We start from the raw sequence: 21,485 nt of genomic DNA on the forward strand, positions 1-21,485 counted from the left end.
GTGGCTAGCCTTACTTCAGCAGCACAGTTAATACTGGAGATATTTACAGTCTTAACACCAATATTTACGTGCTGCTAAAGTATGACAGACATCAGCATCACAAGTTTGACTAACTCCTAAGTGATACTTCTCTTCAGGATGATGAAATCCTTGTATTTTTGAGGCAGCACAATATGGCCTGCACCTTTTCAATACCCACAAACCATTATGTGCTGCTACGTTATGCCAAGGTGTCTACCATACGTCTGGAAACACACTGAAAGCTGAACACAGAATCCTCTTATTGAAGGTTAATTTTCCTGCACTGACATCAGCTGTATTAATAAACTATAAAATGTTTATAAAACATTTGCCCATTTCCAGGCTGTTTATTTACAGTGAAGCTCTAGACTTTATTGTCAACTGTGCATAATACCGTAGCAAGACATGGACCAGGAACTGGACAATTGTGTGGCTGATAGAGGAACTAAAGATTATGCAGATGTTTACTTCAAAACCAACCAAAAAAACTTTAGGTTATTTTCTAATCTAACTTTTGGTCATCTGGAAATCTCTGACATGAAAAAAACCCCCAACTTTCATATATAAGAGAATAACCTATCTTCAAAATAAGCTTCTGTCAAATACTGTATCAGTCCTCAAGCCATTTGTTACCTCTGCAGGTTACCCTTGCCACAATTTCTGGGCAGACAGGTGCTTCTTAATCCTTTCCAGGGGAAAACAATACAGTAAAAAACCAAACCCAACAAAAATACAGTAAAAAAAACCAAAACAAACCAAAACAAAAAAATCCCAATAGGTTGTTAGCAAGAACAGTAACTTATCTGCTATTAGAAGCAGAAGTTGATCTGGCCCCAGTCTAGAATGACTATGCTACTTTACTCGAAGAGGTAGGCAAGAGACTGGAAATTCACATCCCTGCCAGGTAACCTTTTCTTATACTAAAGTATGTCAGCATTTTAAGCATGCACAGTATTTTTAGTGGTTCCCTAGATAGCATGAAATATGCTTTCTTTAATGTTTTTATACCAAATAATTAAGACAAAAAGCTACTTACACAGCATGGACCCAAGCACTCCATTCCATTGTAATGAGCATTCTGGTCAGTTCATGATAAAACAACTTCTGTAACTTAACAGGGCTATCTGTAAGTGCAAAAAACCTTGCTAGGCCACAAAATGGGAAAGTTTGGTGAGTTTTGCTTTTCTCCCTTCTTATTTTTGCTTCTACAATAACAATAATTCAGTAGGATGATCTCTGCTGGAAAGGTCTGTTGCTACAAATGTGCCAATTAAAATGAGATTTGCCAGTGTAAATTTACAGCTAGCTGCAGCAACTCTGAGATTTTTATATAACTATCTATGTACAAATGTCACTTTAGGAACTGTATAAAAGAGCCATTTCCGATATATTTTATACACTCACAACTTTATTTACACTTTTTCCCCTCTTACAACCTGTGTTTGTTTGCTTTTTAAATTGGACAGCTAAAATAGGCAAACTAGATTATACAGGCACAATCTACCCAGTATCTTAGTGAAGTAAAACCTGAACGCAAAGTCAAAATAAACCAAACCATAAAAGTTTGCTGTGACAGTTGGTCTCCCCTGTGAATAAACAGGGCTAGGAATAAGCCAAGAGGAAGAGTTAAAGAAAAATCACCACCATATATATATATATATATATATAACGTGGAATTCAAAGACAAAGACAGATGCAAGCAAAGACACTAGCCAGCAGTAAACGATTTACTTTAACTTTTCTGGGAAAAAAATATGAAAGATGTTTTCCAGCAAGAGAAAAATACCACTTCTTACTTGTAGATTTACCTTAAAAGATTGAAAGGAAATTATTTAAATAAGACAGCTGCAACATTTAATACCTTTGGAAGTACATTTCTCATTTGTACATTCAGGCCAAATTCTTCATTTGTAAACTATGTGTGTTTAACTAGATACTGTTGTTTCAATTGCCTACTTGTTTTCAGCTTCTAGCTTAAGCATGGAGGTTTTTTCTGTTGCATAAGTAAATCCCTCTAAAATTAAACTACACACACCATGAAATGAAGACTTGGCAGAACTATTATGCTATTTTCTACAGTAAGTACATCAGTAACAGAACTTGCAGGTAATTCCCGCCACCCACCCAAAACACGAACACAAAACCTCACATGCATTACGAGTTGGGGGGTGTATGGGTATGGTTTTGGGTGATTTTTTTTTTTTAAACTTTACTACCAAAAATGCCCCAAACCAAAGACTGAAACACAACACAACTGTCTATTAAACATTGCTATTAAAAATGTATTTTATCTGTAAGGAGAATAAGCAAGTTTTCACATAAAAGTGAAGAGACTGTATGTGGGAGAAGGGGTTGAAGAATAGGAAAAGGATGAAAGGAGGAAGACTAAGACAAAAAGTGTACTGACAGCCAAGCCAGAAATCTACTGAAATCCAGGAATTTCATACATCTATTTTTTTGGTCATAAAGCGCATATAGTCACGTTATCACGAGTGCTTCTCCTACCTCTATACTTGTGTCATAAGTTGAGGGTCTATAGGCGAGGGAGAGACAGACAGAGGAGACCTCAATAAAAGCTCGGAATCGTGTACGCAGGCAGCTCCAGTAGATCCCCCCAAGCCCCTGAAGGGGAGAGCTCTGCTGAGGAAGATGGAAGGATCCTAAAGATACAGAACTGAAATTCCATAGAAGCAGGCTCTCTACACATACACAGGAGAATGCTGTTAGAAAAGCAATTAAACTGTTTAAAAAAGAAAAAAAAAAAAACAAAAGATAAAAGGGTGTGTGTTTTTGTGATTGGGGTGTTCCCAATCAAGGAAGGAGCCTTTTCTTGATTTCAGTATTTCTTAGTTGATTTATCAGAGACCAAGCCTAATATAAAATACCACATTCAGTTTTTATTGGTTTATGGTTAGGAGTTTATGACAACACCAACTCAGTCTCTTTCTGACCCCATGAAAAACCAGCTACAAGTGAATTTTTGACTACTATAACTATTAATAAGCTCCTTAAATTCTACTGCAACTACTACTAAGCTCCTTAAATTCTATGAAACATATTGTATTCATAAAGATACCACTAGCCAGCAATCTGACAGTTCAGTGATTCGGAGTAAAACATATCAAAGCCTTTCTATTAAACACTATACATTGTCTCAGATGCCCAAGAACATAAGATTAAACATTCATCTTGTGCCTTTTACTCATACCACAAAAGCACTCTCGATATTTCTTGGCCAAAACACCTTCCTCATTGATACTGTCATACAGCACCTGCCCAAAACCATGTTCCATTGCTTCTGTTACTTACTTACTAATGCGAAGCAACACAGATCCACTGTGAAAGCAAGGGTATCGCTTCCCTGTTGTGACCCTTTCCCAACCTTAATTCTGTTTAAAATTAGAAATCTGAAGGTGAAAGACACTGAAAGACTTTTAGTGTTCCACAGTCTAAAGCACCACAGTATTTGTCCTCCAGTGCTGCTCTCCCCCATAGCAAAACCATCAGGAAGCATATATCTTTGTATCTCAGTTTTTTCCCCATTTAGCTTAATTTAAGCTAGAGATGAGAAAAGGTTTTGCGCTCAGAGGGCACAGTATGACATGGGGCAGTTTTGACAAGTGTGTCCTGTTCTGTGTATCCACAAAGAGAGTCACTTACTTGTATGGTAGACAGGACATTCTGCAGTGATAGCGTTTTTGACAACTGCTGGTGAATTTGCAAGGCTGTCCTCTCAGAGCTCCCAGTTCAGTGGCACTAATACACCCTTCAATATGAATAAACACACTGACAGCTCAGCTCTTGCTGCAAATACAGAATTATTTTTTTTTTTCTTACTAAATTCATCTGGCCAAAAGACAGAAATAATCTCACTTGCCTATTGAGAAACCTAAACACTTCTATTCTCAAACCTCAAAACTGTAAGATCTAAAAGTGTATGTAGCTGTATCTTGATAATGCACTGTTTACTTCCCCCCCTCCCCGCCCCCACCAGTTGAAACAATAGTAGTTTCACTTTATTTTTGTCATATGCTTACTCAACACTGTAATAGTTATACTGCAAACACACTGGAATTTATAACTCTTGCTCATTCTTAAAGCTTACATTTATAAGTATATTCTTTTACCCTTGCCTTCTGGTTGCTTTGGTTAAGGAACCCTCTTTCCCCTTAATTCTTGGCATCAGCAGCCTTTAAAGTGATATGCATTTATTTTTAAAAAAGGACAAGAGATTCAACTGAAATATCTTTAGAGTAATACTTTGAAATATCAGTGTACTTTTGGCCACTGTTTGGTTCAGGTATAACCTATGATCAACTTAACCAAAGCTATTTTGTGGTCATAGAGAAAGAAGAATTAAGAGAATAAACTATACACCTTAATTGCTATTCTCCTGAAGTAACAGTAAGATTTTGAACTCCTGCTTAAGACTGAAGTTGTAAAAACCAAATCTGTCTCTAACATAGCAATTCTGTGCTAGGCCCGGTGGTTTTGTTTGATGGATTTTGTTGGGTTTTTTTGTGTTTTTTTTTTTTTTTAAATAAACGACTATAATCCAACAATAAATTAGCCCCACTTCACCTCAAAAAGGAGTGCTCATTCAGGATCAAGCTTATACATTCTCCATGCATAACAGATATTCCCATACCTCCTACCAAGAAGCTGAATATTTCCAAGACTATTATCAATTGGTGTTAAAAAGTCACAATTAATGCTTTGGATAATCTTCTGAACACAAAGCTGAATTTTTGAACAGAGATAACTAGCACCAATCTGGAGTTTTGCTTGTAAATTATAGGTAAGGGGGAACGTACAAATGTTCACAAAAAAAGACATTGTCTGTTAACTGTTTCCTAATCATATAAACAATTTTCCCCATACAACCATGGCAAAAGACTGGGGGCACTACAGAAGCTGTTTGCAATGTAAAATATTAGTGATTAAAGTTAAACAGATAGCCGCTAATTACTGAAGTCTACTGTTACTAAATTTGGAGAATCTATATCATGTGTCCAGCCATCTCTCCAAGGATCACGAACAAACATATTTAGACTAGCTGGAGAACTACTGCATAAAATAAACATAAAATAACAAAGCCAGCTAAAAATAAAAACCAGGAAGTAAAACCATTAAGAAATTCAGAAGTACAAAAATACCTGGAAATTTGGAAGCGCAGTTACAGTCTATCAGCATCAAATTCAGTTTTACATCCTTTTAACTTTGTCTCAGCACCCCAACTGCTGCTTATATTCATTTGTGTGAGGTGCACCTCCCTGTCCCTCAACATTGCAGTTATGAAAACAAATCAGGGTGAAACCAGCTATTTGGTACTGCAATATTGATGCTTCTATCAGAGCAATAGCAACCAAAACGCAGTGGATTTCTGTGCAAAGCAAGAAACTAAAGGTAGTCAGTTCTTACTTGAACGAGTACAGGATGTCAAATAGTTTTTATAGCTTGCTAGCTAAAATAGCACAACTAAAGGAAGCTGATATAGCACACAAATATTATCAATGTATATTTTAGTACATTATCAGCATATTTTAGTATCAACTCTAGCTTAAAAATAAAACTAAGACTAACTCCTCCCAGCTTCTAAAGAGTGTTTTGTCAGATGTTGATGCATTAACTAGACTGCTGTATGAAATACTTTACAAGGAACTTGTAAAGTGTAACAAGCTCGCGGTTCTAACAGAGTTTGTAAAAGCTGAATTTCAGAAAACCTTTCCAGATCCCTCTTGATTGCACTGGTATAGCTTGCACACAACTTTTTAAAATCTGTCTTCCCTGCACCTTTGGCATGCACACAGGAACTAAACTGTGTGAACACTTTCAATCTGTACCAGCATTCTTTCTGCTTGAAAGGGCACATACAAAATTAAGAAAAATGAAGAAGCTATTTTCTAATTTCTACAAAGTTTTATATTTCATTAAAATGTTCCTTTCCTCCTGATTTTATCACAAAAAAAATATTAATACTCAGTCTAGTGGATCTACCAAAAAGAAAGCCAGGCTTGTCTTAAAATACAACTTCAATTTCTATATTAGTATTTTTTAAAAAAATTCACAAAATCTTTAAAGATCTAAAAAAAAACCCCACAAAAAAAGCAAGATACATTTTTTTCAAGTCCTCCAGTAAACATATCCTTAGATTATTACACTATTACATTCAGAAAAAGACTATTCTATGATTATAGTTCAAGTTTACAAAACCTGAAGTATATACAATCATTGTACAAGAGAAAAATGGAAGAACCCTTCTCCAAATAACAATATCCATACAACACAAACCAGCTACATAATGGAAAGTTTTTGAGATAGGGAAACAGTTTTTCCAATTAAATACATTAGATTATTAAAAAAAAATATTTAAAAATCAAAACATATAATTTAGCTATTAGTTTTCTGTCCTTTTCATCAATTTCTAGCTTTCTTAAAGAATTTAAAAAAATATATATATTAGTTTTGTTAAATTCTCAGAAAATGTACTCATTGAGCCCAGGAAACAATCACAGGCCTAGTGTAAAATTTTGTGCTCTCCTAAACTGGCACCCAGTCTTTTATGAAAGCAGGCCATGCAGGTATTGCTGTTTAAACCTTCTCCCTCTATAACGTACAGCAAAGCATTTCTTGTCCTCCACAGAATACTTAATAGTCAAGTAGCGTTTTGCAGGAACCCTCGTGTTCTGTGCACAGGATCAGTTCCCAAAGTACTTCTGGGAAAGTAGAAAATACATTAGTGTTAACCAGACTGCTTTTCTAGTTGCTATCTTATCTGAAATTGGTAAATAATAATAAATCATAGGACAGTAATATGGCAATATATACACAAAAAAATTTGGCCTGATACGTAAATACTACTACTTGCACAGCACAAACCCACAAATCTTAAATTCTGATTTTGTTACATCTCAGCATTGTATGGAACTATAATGCCTAAAGACAAAAACCAGACCCATAGCTCAGAATGCAACCCCACTTTTAAAGGGCTAAATTTGCTGCATGTCTGCTTCCAAAGATTTAGGGTCAGAGTGACAATGCTATAAAATAAGGGTCAGAGCACAAAAAGACCAAGGCCACAGAACAAAGAGCTTTTCGTGTCCTGAAAGAAGTTGCTTTTTGTAAGCCTGCCTTCTGGCTCAGACAGTAAATTTGTCTTTTTCTTGACATCATCCCTACATGACTTCTATAAAATGCCAGACAACTCTATGACTTACGAAAGGTGAGGCTGAGCTGTTAGAAGAAATCAACTCGATTGTTAAGGGCATTCACTGGTTAACAGCAGAGGAACACCTCCTTATAATTGCTGTAACTTTTCCTAATCCTTAGCTGTATTTCTACAACTTTATTATTTAATTACTCACTTCAGCAGAAGTTTCAAGTGTCCTTAACACCTTTGGGGTGCAGATTCCTAGTCATACTATTTACTTAGATTACTGTTTATTCAATGGTAGCTGAGGAAATATGCAGGAGGCAACGCAGAAGGCTGTTTTAGTCTCCCCCCCAGTGAAATATTCATAGGAGAGATACCGTCTGACACACAGATGTGTATACTCCCTTTCAAAAACATTTTCTAGGTTGGTTCCCCACTTCCCCATCAGCGAGACCCACTACTCACAGAACTTAGATAATGCAAAATAAAATGGTGCTTTCTAAAGCTGACACAGATTGCTAAGCAGTGAAATTCAGTTTTCCAGCTAGAAAATGAACTTCACTTAGGATATGCTTTTTCAGAACAACAACAATAGTTTTTCCAAATGAAAGGAATTTTATCCACTGGGGGTGGAAAAAAAAAAAAAAGGGAATTAAAGAAAAGGTAAGGATGCTGGGTGCCTCTTATGGCTTTATATTAAGCTAGATTTTCAATATTTCACTAACAAGCTTAAAGTAAAACCATGCTGAATTAACTAGAAGTTAATATATTAAGAAAAAGATTTATAATCCAATACCTAAAGAACTCTAGTAGTCAAAAAAAATTTCGAAATTGTACTCTCGGCTCCTAGTAAACACCCACAAACCAAAAAGAAGACATTATTATCTGAACAATTAGCATTTGACTTTTTTTTTTAAATGAAAAGCTAGTTGACAGTACATTCTTTGAGCAAACATCAGTATTGCAAGAAGTCTCTCTTCATCATAACCTAAACCTATGTGAAAGAATTTGAATTAACACTAAGCTGTGCATTATCTTTTTTAGCAGGTCTAAAGCATGACATTTTAAAATCAGATCTTCCTTACTTCAAGTAATTATTTTCCCCTTCAAAACAGATGGCTTCTGCCCTCAAAGTTACTATATTTAATTTTTTTTCAGTCCTACTAACTTATTTAAAATCAGAACTGGAGATTCATATATGTGGAATTAGGTTAAAAAATATTAAAAAATCCCTTACCTTTTGGCTGTGGAGATCTACAATGGTTTCTGAGTTTCAGTGCCAGCAAAACATAAGTTTTATGTTTTCAAAAAGAAGCAGATTCCTCCTTTGCTTTTCCTCTGCATTAAGCTATAATATGTCTGATTCCTATTTTAAACATTAACTGTAATACTTAAGAACATTATTTGTTTTTTCCTTCCTAAAAATGTATTACAATTGAAAAATATCTTATTATAGGAAAAGCGTAGCGTAACATATGAAAGGCCTACTCCAATCATCCTACACTTTCTGAAGGAAATGATTACTCCTCATCTCTTAAGAAGCACTGGTGCGAGTATACTGATTTTCCTTGTGGTGAATAGCAGCCCACAAGTTAAGGAACTGATGCAAACTGGCAGATTTCCCCTTCTAATTCTGAGTCATATGCGTCATCTTTTTGTCAAAAGCTGGGAAGAAAAAGAGTCTCTCTTCCAGCCTGCCACATGAAACCACCTGCTTAAACACAGAACAGACCAATATTGCAATATCGGTCTGCACATTGCTGCTACTTACACATTTGTTCCTGCTTTATTGAAATAAATAAAATTCTGAAGACAGCCTTAATGTTAACTTAACGACAGAACTTATCTCTTTGATTTAGGGCCAAAAATCAAGCTGGTAAAAGGTAAAAAAAAAAAAAAAGGGAGATTAGATCCATGTTGGCATGAAAATGCTTATTCTTAAATTGGTAGTATCTTACCTGCAAAAGACTAAGGATTCAGTTCCTTAAAAGCTGATATGTATGCTTGGCTTAAGCACCTGAGTATTCAGCTAGATTTGATATAAATATTCACAAATTCTCAAATCAAGAGTTCATGTGTGTAATTAAAACCTCTTTATCACTGTACATTATTATCAACCAATTCCTCAATATTCCCCCCCCCGCCCCAACAAAACCAGAAACCTCCCCTAAACCCCAGAGAATCTAACAACTTCAATGGGTTAAACTCCACATTTGGTTATTTTTTTTCCCCCTTTTGTGCATTTTACAAATGAAGAAGTGAGAAAACTATTTTCTTCTTTCACAGATTCATCAAGGTCACTGTTGGACTGTGTGATGACACAATCTCTCTTCCAGAGGCTCCAGCACCGATTAAGGTTGGGCGCATCATCGCCAGCAGATTACATATTTTCAAATTGCACTGGAGTTGCTGATCAGACCTGCAGAAGACAGGTGTAAATATTTACTGTAACAATGCACTGTAGTATTTCTATAGAATTGTGGCTCTGCCAGAGTGATTGCAAGTATTTTTTATTAAAAAACACTTGAAAGCAGTTGAAGTAAGAATAAGTTTTAGATGTTTACAGTAAGTCGTGCAAAAGAATGCAAAGATAATTCTGCTTGAAGAACTGGTACAGAGTGTTAGAATGATCATGTCATTTTAATCTTTGATTAGTTTTTTTATAAATTAGTATACATGAAATATATAATAATATATATGTATATAAAATTAGATCAAGAGATAGGTATAAACACATACACTTATAAAATGCCCTTGTGTTGAAATTTGTCCTGTGGCACAAGCATTTACATGACTGGGTGTGTACATTTCAATATAATGAGAGAATTTGCATTGCTAAAATAAGAATTCTTGAGTGCTTTTCAAGAACCATGACATCACCATTTGCATTACAGGTTATTATTTAGAAGCATTCAGAATGTTCTATAAATCTATAATGAACACTACAACCGTGAAAACTGTAATTTATTATGTAATGCACTGTTATATAAATTGTTTAAATCGTGCACAATATACACAGATGATTTCTCCTCCTCAGTTAAATGTAAAAGACAGAACCTGATTGCTCATTTTACTTCAGCTATATATTTTTTTTTTTTCCATTAGATATGTTATATCTTCCTTCATAAAGTTATGGACACAAAGTACCTCTCTTGACACCTCACTCTGTGGTGTGGTTTGGTTTGTGTTGTTTTTTTAAGGATATGCATTAATTATACTGTCTTATTAATTTGCCTAACTTTGCAGCATTTTGTAAGAATATTTTTTACTCACCATGCATTCCATTTTCCTCAATATTTAACAAAAGGCATTTAAGTTTCCGTACAGTGTTACCTTACTTCCCAAACCCCAGTACCTTTCAGAGAAAGGGCTCAAGGTAGCACATGAGAGCAAATTCAAAACAACCAAAACCCACCCCTGAATAAGCTACACCCGTTTGACAGTGGCAAGACTGAGTGAGTTAAGACCCTGTGGAAGATGTTTCTTAACTTCTAATTCAGCAAAGCATACGAACTGGCTTAACTTCCTCCTCATTCAGTGGAGCATTCAAGGATAGGAAAAACCAGTCAAAGAAATGATTTAGGAGGGTAATCACAAAGACCAGCTTTTGCCTGGGGGAGACCCTGGGAAAGTCTCCGAAGGCTCCCTCTTTTTTCACCACAGGGCTACAGGCACCCATAACTGTTCTGGGGTAAACTGCTGCTTTGAATTGCCCTCTAGTGTTAGCCTTCATGAATTCCTACCTCAGTGACAAATTCTGTTCAGGTTTTTACATAATGGAAAGTGGGTCAGCAACATAAGTTATATTAATCTAAAAATAAAACAAACAAGAAAATTTTAACAGCGTTTTGAATGAGCATTGTCAGGTCAGAAGACTGTGAGGTTGACAAATAAAGTATTACACTCAAAAAAAAAAAAGCCAGATGAAATCTGAATCTCTAAATAGCAAAAAGGAAAAAAAAAGGCCAATACATTTAAGAGCTAACTTATGAACATTCTTCTATTTATATTTCCATTACTTTCTTATGCAGTTTCACAAACATATCCATTTCTGAAGCAAACAGTATTCACAGCCAAATTCACTGTAATTACAGTGACATAGCTGGGATCAAAACCTTAATGAAAATTGAAGAGTTGGTGTAAAAACAGAACACAGTCTAGCAGTACTAATACCCTGGAAGGAATTATTCTCTCACTGCTAATTCAAGAGTCTCCTAGTTACACTCTAAACCTGGATGCAAAAACAGGCACCATGCAAATGAAGATCCAGATTTTAAACCTGGTAATTCCAGAAAGAAAAGTGCAAGCATTTCCCCAAGAGTTTGTTTCAAACCATATTTTATCTACTCCTGAACTGATTAGAGAGGCCATGAATTTAGGACTTTAGTTCTTATGGAGAAGATATTAGTAACACTTACATATCATACAAGCTGTGCATTTCCACATATATAGTATTAAAGATAAGCATACGACACTTTGTTTAAAAAAAAAAACCAACCCACAAACTCTGGTCATACAGAACTACAATCCCTAACTATTAGTCACTGCCTGAGAACTGAAACACATTTAAGTTAGAGTTAGGTGATAAAACAGATGAAGAAAAATACCCATTTGACTGCTCCTTGTTTAACGCCTGTGCTTGGCATTAAAAGCATCATCGCCCTCTCCTGAGAGCCTGGAAAAAATCTTTTGGTTTTAGGGAGTGTGGGGACAGGGTAACCAGTACATAACCATTCTTTTTGAGAAGGAGAGATTTTTTTGCCTGTGCAAGATACTGACAGAAGTGTGACAGTATCAACAGAGAACTCTGCTCTGCAATAGACTTTTGAATATGTATTTTTTTAGAGATAGACTTTCTCTTACAGGCGATTACAGTGTTCCACAACAGATGGAGCATCCTCCTTTTCTAATTCTTGATCTTGACTAAAATATGGACTAGCTTGTAACAGGAGAAAGCAAAGCATTTTCAGAATTACTAAAGTGATAACACACTTAAGACCACAGTATCTATCCGTTCTACCAAGAGAAAATTTTGCTCTAGAAGAATACAGAAGTTTTAAAGCAAATGTTTTTATTTATCAGATCCACTGGAAGTCACATCTAAATCTAAAATTGACTTATATTGTACTATATCTATTTTGAAGTAGGACATCATCAGTTAAAGTTCAGAAGATCATAATCATGTTCATAATTACAATACTTTCAAAATGTTTATGTTAACTTTCATACTAATACTTTAATTTATTTCCTTCTGTGAGGAGAGGGGGAATAAAAAAAAAATTTAAAAATCTCTCTTCATACTAAGAAGTGGATGGAAAAAAAATAATGAAAAATCTTCGGCCTGAGTGATAAAAAAACCCCAACAAAACCCACAACCCCCCCCATAGAACACTCACAGGAAGTAAAAAGCAAGCTCTTAAAATTTAGTGGGTTAATGGAAAGGTCTGAATATTTTAGAGATATTTGCACATTAAGATTTTTTAGTACTGCACAAATTAAAAAAACACATATTGCCGATTTCTTGCTTTGAATAGATTATCTTAGTAGTATATTTTGCTAAAAAGCACTATTTTTTCAAAATATTCCTGTAAAAATTTAGAATAATGTAACAGAAAAAAAACCTTGTTCTCTGAAAAAAAAATCCTGCCCCCAACAAACTTAGAAAAAAGTTTACTGTGAATACCCATGTATTTAAAATAAATTCAAAATTAACTAAGCTAGAAACAGTGGTTTGTTCAAACACACTACTCAATTAGCAGTTGCATCTTTATACATGCCCTTTTTATGGTATGTTAGTGTGTGAACAGCAGTCTAAAACAAGGTGGATTAACAAGCCATCAATACAGTAGCTGAACATTTAAGAACACTGATTACATTTCTCATTCCCCCACCCACCATTTAAATGTATGGGTTTACATAAATTCCTACAAAGCTTTTTGTTGTAATAAATAAATAAATAAAATTTAAAATAATAAAAAAGAGGCAATATCTTACTTTCATATAGTTGTGTTTGAGTGAGAAAAATAAGCATTTAAATATCCCAATTAGCATGTTTTAACTATTATTGCTAAAAAAACTGTATGTCATTTGTTTTTCTTTTCCTATTGCTTTGCAAGACCATTTTATCAACAGACAAGGAAAAATGAGGTGTAAGCATGCTAGTCTTAAATCCTTCCTATATACATGTTTCATTAAATGCCTAATCTAATAATAAAAGTTAATGTCTATTTAAATCTAATAGTACACAAAACTCCATTTTAAAATAATGTTAGGGCTGGATCTAGTTTAAACTAACAAAATCCAGAAAATTCAGTTGTTTCAGATTTCAAAACTTATGCAGCCATGCCTAAGATAAGATAGGTTTTCAAACAATGGCTGATTTTACATGTGTTGTAATAACTAGGCATGGGTTGCATTTATATGCACATCTCTTTCAGGAAAATTATTTAAGTTGCCTTTGAAAAAGCAAGAGAAGTCCTTAAAGAGAGAAAAGATGAGCTGGCAATGTGATCTGCAACAGTTCCTTTAGATGAGCAGTGAGCATGCATTGTCAGCTTTCAAATTATGATTCAGTCAACAAGGTCTGTAGAGCCTCAAGTGTGTACCTATAGCACGAAAAGCAAAAGTGGCCATGAAAAGTTACACGAGAAGCACTTCAGCAGAGAGGGCTGTACATTTTTTATCTTTTCAGCTTCATTACAATTACATATTGCAAAACAGTTTACAAAGTCAAGCGTACAATTTGCAATAGCCACACCAACAATTTTTAAGGGGCCAGCACTGCAGCCCTTATTTCAGGCTCAACTTCCAACAAAATAAACGGCAGTTTTGCTAAATAAGAACTGCAATAGCAGAGGCTAAGAGTAAAAAAAATAAAACAAACACACCACCCATCTCTCTTGAAAGTTTCACCTACTCTTTGAGTCATGAGACAGACATGCTGACTACCAAATACAAAACAGTTCTAGGATAAAAAATTAATATGGGCCAAATTTCAGCACAAAAACATTCTAGAGCAAGCCAACACTTAGAAACTGGATTCTAATGATAACTGACAACTGCAGCACTCTTGAAAGATACTTGAGCTTGTAAATGAGTAAGACACAATTACTGCAAAATTCTTCTCTCTGAACTTAATAAAAATTATTTAGACTTGTCTAAAAGCTCAAAATATTTTAATATCTTTTATTGATTAAAGGAAAAAGTTTGCATCTAATGAGAACATGACTTTGCAAATCTTTATTCCTGGTAGTGAGTCATTAGGGCTACTTGTGTATTTAAAAGTTTGCAGGATTAGGCCCTAAATTTAAAATCCCTTTGATTTACAGTTGTGAACCAGAAACCAGATTTTTTTGCTGAATAAGAATCTATGAGAAATACTCTGAACTTGTGTCAGACCAAGGAACACTCCATCAAACTTTCACCTTTTAAATATGTCACAAGGGAGCCTTAGATACCTTTGCCTTGCAATATAATCCTGATTTTCATTAACAGGAATGTAATTGCTTTTGTACAGAAAAAAAAAAAATAAAAAAATGAGCAAATTCAAAGAAGTGTTCTGTGAAATCGTTACATTGTTAAGAGAATCAGAAGAAAAAAAAAAGTGAAAAAAAACCTAAGAGAAACACAGTACATTCAGAGCAGAGTTTCTGGACAGCCTGTGAAATATTTATTTATTTGGGAACGGAGCAGGCATGCTACACAAACACTGTTACAGCATTAATAAAAATACTTCCACTGTGATTTTTAATCACAGGAAGAAAGAAAAGATTTAAAATTTAAGAATTACCCATGCACTGATCACAAACTACAAAGCTTATATAGTTATGCTTCACTTCCTATACTTTCTGTATTCAAAGTTTTGTTTCTCAACTGATAATTTTCTGTAGGAAGTCTTAATGACCCTAAAAATCATAGTATTGTAAGAAAAATATATTCAGAACATGTCTGCCTCAAATACTTCTGTAACAGGAGGTGTATTACTGCTAAAAGCCAGCAATTCTTCAGTTACACTAGCCACTAGTTACAACAATGAGGAAAGATGAAATTTACACCTCACTGGATTTGCTTGGTATAAATTAGCAGTTACTGGGATAATCTAAAATTTTGGTTTTTAAAACTTCTCTTATTTTATGGTACAATTACTCCCTACAAAAAAAATGTGCTCTTGAAGACAGACAGATTTGATTAAGGATAAAAACTGGATTACAGCTGAAAGCTGGAATTGCTAAAGTCACGACATGTTCATAAAATTTGTTGTACTGTAATATATTTTGCTGAAGATAAAGTCTTACAGTTTTTACTACTCCATTTAGTATTTAAACAAATTTACTCAATCCAAGAGCAGTTACTATTTTAAATTCAATTGTTTACGTAAATCGTTAATTAAGATTATTCATATACAAGTAGATAGGTTATGATTACTCTGAATGGATTTCTCAGTTTCAGCCAAATTAGTACTTTTAGTGCAAAGCTGGACTAGCAATATGAGTGTAGCAGAGTCTATATTAATTATTCTCGAATGTTCACTGCTTTAGTATATAATATCTATTCACTGACAAATAGATAAAATAAATACATTTTCTGACTATTCTGGTACAGGTGTAGGGCTCTGAAGACCATTTTTTCCTGTTTTCTGCCTGTTTGCTTGTCAGGTAGCTAGTTTATTAATGCTTTTAAAAATAGATTTTGCACAGTACATTGAAATGCACTCAGCTAGCTCTCTATTCTGTTCTTTACACACCCTCCCAACAACAAAAAAAGAAGTTATTTAAAAATAAACACTATAGCATCCATACTTCAGTTTTGGATTAGCAACATTTCAATTGGAGTAATTCCCAACACAAGAATAGAAGAACAATACTATATGGAGAAATTATATAATTCCAATGATCAAGTCTGTTGCAAACTCAGCTTTTTAAACATATTTTTGGCTACTTCATTTACTTCTGTGCACAGCTTGTGTGAATACTTTTACTTAGTCTTTCATAATTTTACAGAAGGAGTGTAAAGAAGAATTATTTTAACAAATGAAAAAAACTTGAACAAACCCAGTGGAACTGGCCTATTTTGAATAATCTGAATAAGTTAGACTACTGTACACATTTTTTAAAATAAAGAACATATGTAATAAGAGAAATGTTAATATAATAGATACCATGCTTATGCTCCATCAACCTTCCAGAGAGTTTTTCAATCACAGGAGTAAGCCGTTCTCCAAAATCAGCTCTCTATTGAAAGGTCGAAACCTGCAATAAAAATGTCATGTATTATAACATATTTCCAACACCCACAGTTTCATGGTTGATCCCCAAACATAGATGTAGGTCATTGGCTTGACCCTCGCATTGTCTATGTTACAGGAAATCCTAATTTTAAAAATACTTTTTTTTTTTTAACCAAACTGACTTGATTAGGAACACCTGTGATATGCCTCTTTATTATCAGAAGCCTCCTGAAACAAATCAGATTAGCATGTTTCTGCTTTCATTCTTCCCACAGCATTTTAAGATGAAAGTAAGAGGAAGGAACAAAAAAAAGGGGGGGGGGAGGGGAGTGGGGGGGGGGTTGTTCTCCCTCTCATCTACCCCCAATTTCTCCCTCCACCCTCAGACAAGCAAACAGGTAAGTATAAAGTACTTAGTAGATGTGTGATTACTGCTGTCATATTTCCTTAAATATGCTATTGACTGTTATGTTTTTCTTTAAGGAGCTTTAATTTTTTTGGGGGGTCTTCAAGGCAGTACCATTATTGCCTTTATTAAAATGTAGCCTACAAATAGCAGCTACTTTAAAACATATAATGGAAACATTGCTGTCATATAATACACTCTAAAAGATGAAAGAAAATTTTAAAACTTAAAAAAAAAGCCATGACAACAATTAGCCATGATCAGGCAAGAACAAAGAATAACTTGATAGGGGTAGTAACTATAGTCAAATATCTACTGGAGGAAACAATGAATTCACACAGCCAAATTCTTCAATTTATTTTGACTTTTTCACTGTAGATACCATAACAAGACACATCCTATGCCTAATAAGTGAGTAGTAGATGCCTCGATCAGGTCACCTGTTTACAAATATTTCCATAAATTTGTTCTTTATTCTTTAAGTGTATTCTAGAAAATACTAAAACCCCTCTTACAGATATGGAACTATAATAAGCACACTGCCCTAACAAAAAAAAAATAAAAAAAATAAAAAAAATTGTCTGTATTTTCATGTATTCCACACTTCTTCTATTTCACTTTTTAAAAAAGTTTCTGTTCTTAAACCAGAAATACAAAAATTCTTCTGAAAATCCTCCCTCCCCCTGCTTATATTGAAATTTAACATACTTAAAAGATAATACTGAAACCGCACTTACATAAAACCATTTAAAATGAAAATACAAGTTTAAGCCCTATTCAATGTGTAATTATCTTTTTCTCAGACCAAATCTTCAAGTGAATTTTAGTTTATGCTAAATAAAATAATTAGTTTCATGTCTGTATTTTCATGTATTCCACGCTTCTTCTATTTCACTTTTTAAAAAAGTTTCTGTTCTTAAACCAGAAATACAAAAATTCTTCTGAAAATCCTCCCTCCCCCTGCTTATATTGAAATTTAACATACTTAAAAGATAATACTGAAACCGCACTTACATAAAACCATTTAAAATGAAAATACAAGTTTAAGCCCTATTCAATGTGTAATTATCTTTTTCTCAGACCAAATCTTCAAGTGAATTTTAGTTTATGCTAAATAAAATAATTAGTTTCAGCTAGATTCAATGCTGAAAAGTTTATTAATAATCTATTTACTGCGGATGCACTCATTGCAGCGTCTGAAAACAAACTAAATAGTCACGGGGTGGGGGGGTCCTATTTCTAACAGTGGTTTCCTTTAGACATTAATAACGATCACTGAAAGTCACTGCTATTTTTCTGTTTTGAGCAATATAACAATATAGTCTTCAGTTTTAGAAGACATCTCGGGAAACTTTTAACAAAATAAAAGCTAAATGTACATAATTTATATTTTCTACTGTTGTGTTGTGTGTATGTGGTAATAAATGTGTGTGTATGCGAGGTCATCCTTATACACTAGCAACTGTTCTTCACCGAGACATGAAAGTGTTTAGAATTATATAAAGTTATAAAACTTAATATTCTCTATAAAGGATACCTTTTAAAATGATACGCTAAAATATTAGTAGATGCAAGTATTAAAGTAAAAAATTGCCAAACTTTAAGTGTTAGCTTCGCTAGAGCTTAAGTTCTGCTATCCTCCTCTAATATTCATGCAAGACTGCTGGAGTTCTCACACAGCAACATACGAGGCTAAGATCAAAACTATTCTTCAGTTGTGCTACTATCAACTCTCTAGTCAGCAGATATAGCTCAAAGTTTCCTTATTAGAACTGGAGTTTTTTAAAAACTTACAATAAAGGGTTAAAAAAATAATCAGTGCAGACGTTGCCTTACACCCTATTAAACATGGGCAGAAATTTTTTATACCTAGCTCATTCTAACCATTTCTGAAATTGTCCAGTATCCAAAATTAAGATATTTTTCAATAAAGAGATTCCCTTTGAAACCTAACTTATCTAGCTTGTTATGTATTAACATATTAGTTACCTAAAAATTCCTTGTAACTCCTGCCAATAATGTACAAAACAAAAATAAAATTGAAAAGCAACATTTTCACAGAGTTAAAAAAAAGCTACCAGAAATCTGTGGCTATGCTCCTCCACCCTGTCTGATGTCCCCTTCGTATTTGTGGGGTATTTTTTTTTTTCTAACTTTAAAAGACATTACTAATTCTGTTAAATAAACAGATGGTTATAAGAAGAGTCACAGAGAATAACAATAATTTGGGCAGCCTGTTCAAACAAAAGTTTTCAAGTATTACTGATAAAATATCATAATTTTTGAGATGGGGTTCCAGCGTTAGATGTTAAGTGCTTAGAACTTGTAATAAAATATATATAAAAAAAAAATCAAATCTGTGGAGGACACTTACTGGTGTACATAATGTTATTTTTAGTTTTAAAAACTTTATCACAAAAATATTTTTCTGTTTGTACACAAAAGCCTACAGTTTCATTCCCTATTTCTTTCACAGACAGACAAAACTAGCCCAAGATGCGCTCTACCTTTGACAGTTTGTAATGAGTGTAAATTACTAGAATGACTTGCAAAGGGCCTTTGGGTGTGGGTGGATGACTGTATCCACAAAACAGAGTACCTGCAGCCTATTCGTAGGCTCTAGCGATAAGCTTCTCAGTTCTCCCCTATATATTAATTAGTTAATTGCTTCCCAATGCAAATAACAAAAACCAGTAAAGTCCCATTAAAGAAATGCTAACTGTTACGTGGCTACTTTTTATGGAAAGAAAGGTCGTGTGCTTATACATATCTAAAAGTGTTACAGAAAAGCATTGATACACCTGTTAGGATGGCTTTTGACATTCAGGATGGATGAGTTGTGCACCTTCCCCACAATGTTCACAGGCAGGGTGTACACAGACAGGTAGTGTGTATGCAGTCCCAGATGTACTTCACTACAGAATCTAACTTATTAGTCATAAGGGTAATGAAGGAAATAAAGCCTACAATTTAGCACCAAAATTCCTTCCATGACATTACATTTTGGATGGAATAGTAAGAAGTTCAGAATTCCAGATCCTAAGCAAAAAAAACCACCCAACCAATCAAACAGAAAGAGCTTCGTGACACCTTGTTATCATATATATACTTTGCCTTTAAAATGTTACTTTAATAAGTGTCCTGTGTAATACCACCCTAACATATGAAAAAGTCACATAGATATATAGTCACACTTTCAAATTACTGTTATTTCTGAAAATCAAAAATCTTCGTGTTACTCCCTACTTCAGTAGATTTACATCTATAAAATGAAAGGGTACCTCTTAGAAACTTTCAGTACAACTTAGTGGGCTTAAAAAATAAAAAAAAAAAAAAAAACAAGCCTATTTGGATGTTTTTTCCCCAAGAATCAAGATAAAGGATTAGACTGAAAAAAAAAATGAAAAAAATTAATAAAAATAGACACACTATCCTACACGGCATATCTAAGTAATATTCAATAAAGAACAGAACTTAACCTTTCACTTATTGATATAATAAAAATACGTATGTTTAGATCTCTGAATTCATTTGATATTTCCTCCGAATGTAACTTTTCCAGGGCCAAGTAATCCCAGTTAATGTTTGACGTTTTAACTAAGGTGAAAAATGCAAGCAGTTCTACAAGGGTCTATTTAAGCTACATGATCTTTTCCCCCCAAATATCTCAAAAGAAAGAGTACATCAAATATAAGAAAGGAAAACCTACTCAGCATACACTATACATTGATATTAGACTGCTTACCGCTTTCATTTTAGCCACACCCACCTTTATGTAATTGTAAAATATGGGAACGGTGCAGCTGAGAAATAAAAAAAGCTGAAAAGAACAGTTGGTTTACGTAGTAAAATATGTGCCAAGCACAGATTTTAATTAAAATGAGAAATAGATATATATTGCATGCATTGAACATGACTGTCAAATAGTGGGAAAAAATGCATACGCACCTGTACGATACTGAATTATAGATTATTTTTTTCTAAATTAGCTATAAGTCAGGACAGTTATTTCCTTGAAAGTGAAAGTCAGTGTCTGTGAGTGCACTTCCACTGATGAATAGTGTAAATCTCTTCAAATTCTGGTATTTCTAAGTATACACAGCTAAAAGGAAACAGCTTCGTGCACATTCCCATACTAACTCTTAAAAACGCTTCTGAAAACACTCTGGAAGTAATGATGCAAATCTAAAGAAGTCAGTGCTAAATTTCAATAGGATCTTACTAGTACTGCAATTTCAGAGATTAATCTGAATTTTCTAGCTACCAGGGCATAAAAGCATAAATTGTAGAGACAAACGAAGCAGCTATTCCCAGGAAAAAAGGACTGAAAAAGTGTAATTTGTGTACCGGATTAAAAGAATCCGGGGAAACTAAGGATTGGAGGCAGAAAAACCTCCTTCAACTATTGTATTTCTGCGTTGCACAGAAAATACCTTGAATCACAATCCAGTTGCCATGCTGGAAAACGCTAAGTTTTGCATTTCACTTTAAGACTACACGCTCTCAGCCATGTACACAGAAATCTTTTTGTACAGCACTTCTGCACCCCAACTCTTCTCTACGTCCCTCCTACGTTCTTCGGTTAACTCGTTATTTTCGGTGTTGACGGAGCTAAGCGCGAGGCGGCCGGTTTTTTGGCTTTGAACGCCGCGGAGGGATGTGCAGGAGGGGGAGGGGGG

The 21,485-nt window shown here is 34.3% G+C and overlaps 1 long non-coding RNA gene across 1 annotated transcript; it reads right to left on the reverse strand.

The window, feature by feature from the left end:
* Positions 1 to 9,345: 9,345 nt before the first annotated feature.
* LOC106902528 lies at positions 9,346 to 16,423 on the reverse strand. Its single transcript, XR_001414541.1, has 3 exons — positions 16,332 to 16,423; positions 10,918 to 10,985; positions 9,346 to 9,593 (listed from the first exon to the last, which is right to left on the reverse strand). It is a non-coding gene; the product is annotated as an uncharacterized LOC106902528 (long non-coding RNA).
* Positions 16,424 to 21,485: the final 5,062 nt, after the last annotated feature.

The sequence above is a fragment of the Calidris pugnax genome, unplaced genomic scaffold (assembly GCF_001431845.1).
Source record: "Calidris pugnax isolate Ruff unplaced genomic scaffold, ASM143184v1 scaffold20, whole genome shotgun sequence".
NCBI lineage: Eukaryota > Metazoa > Chordata > Aves > Charadriiformes > Scolopacidae > Calidris > Calidris pugnax.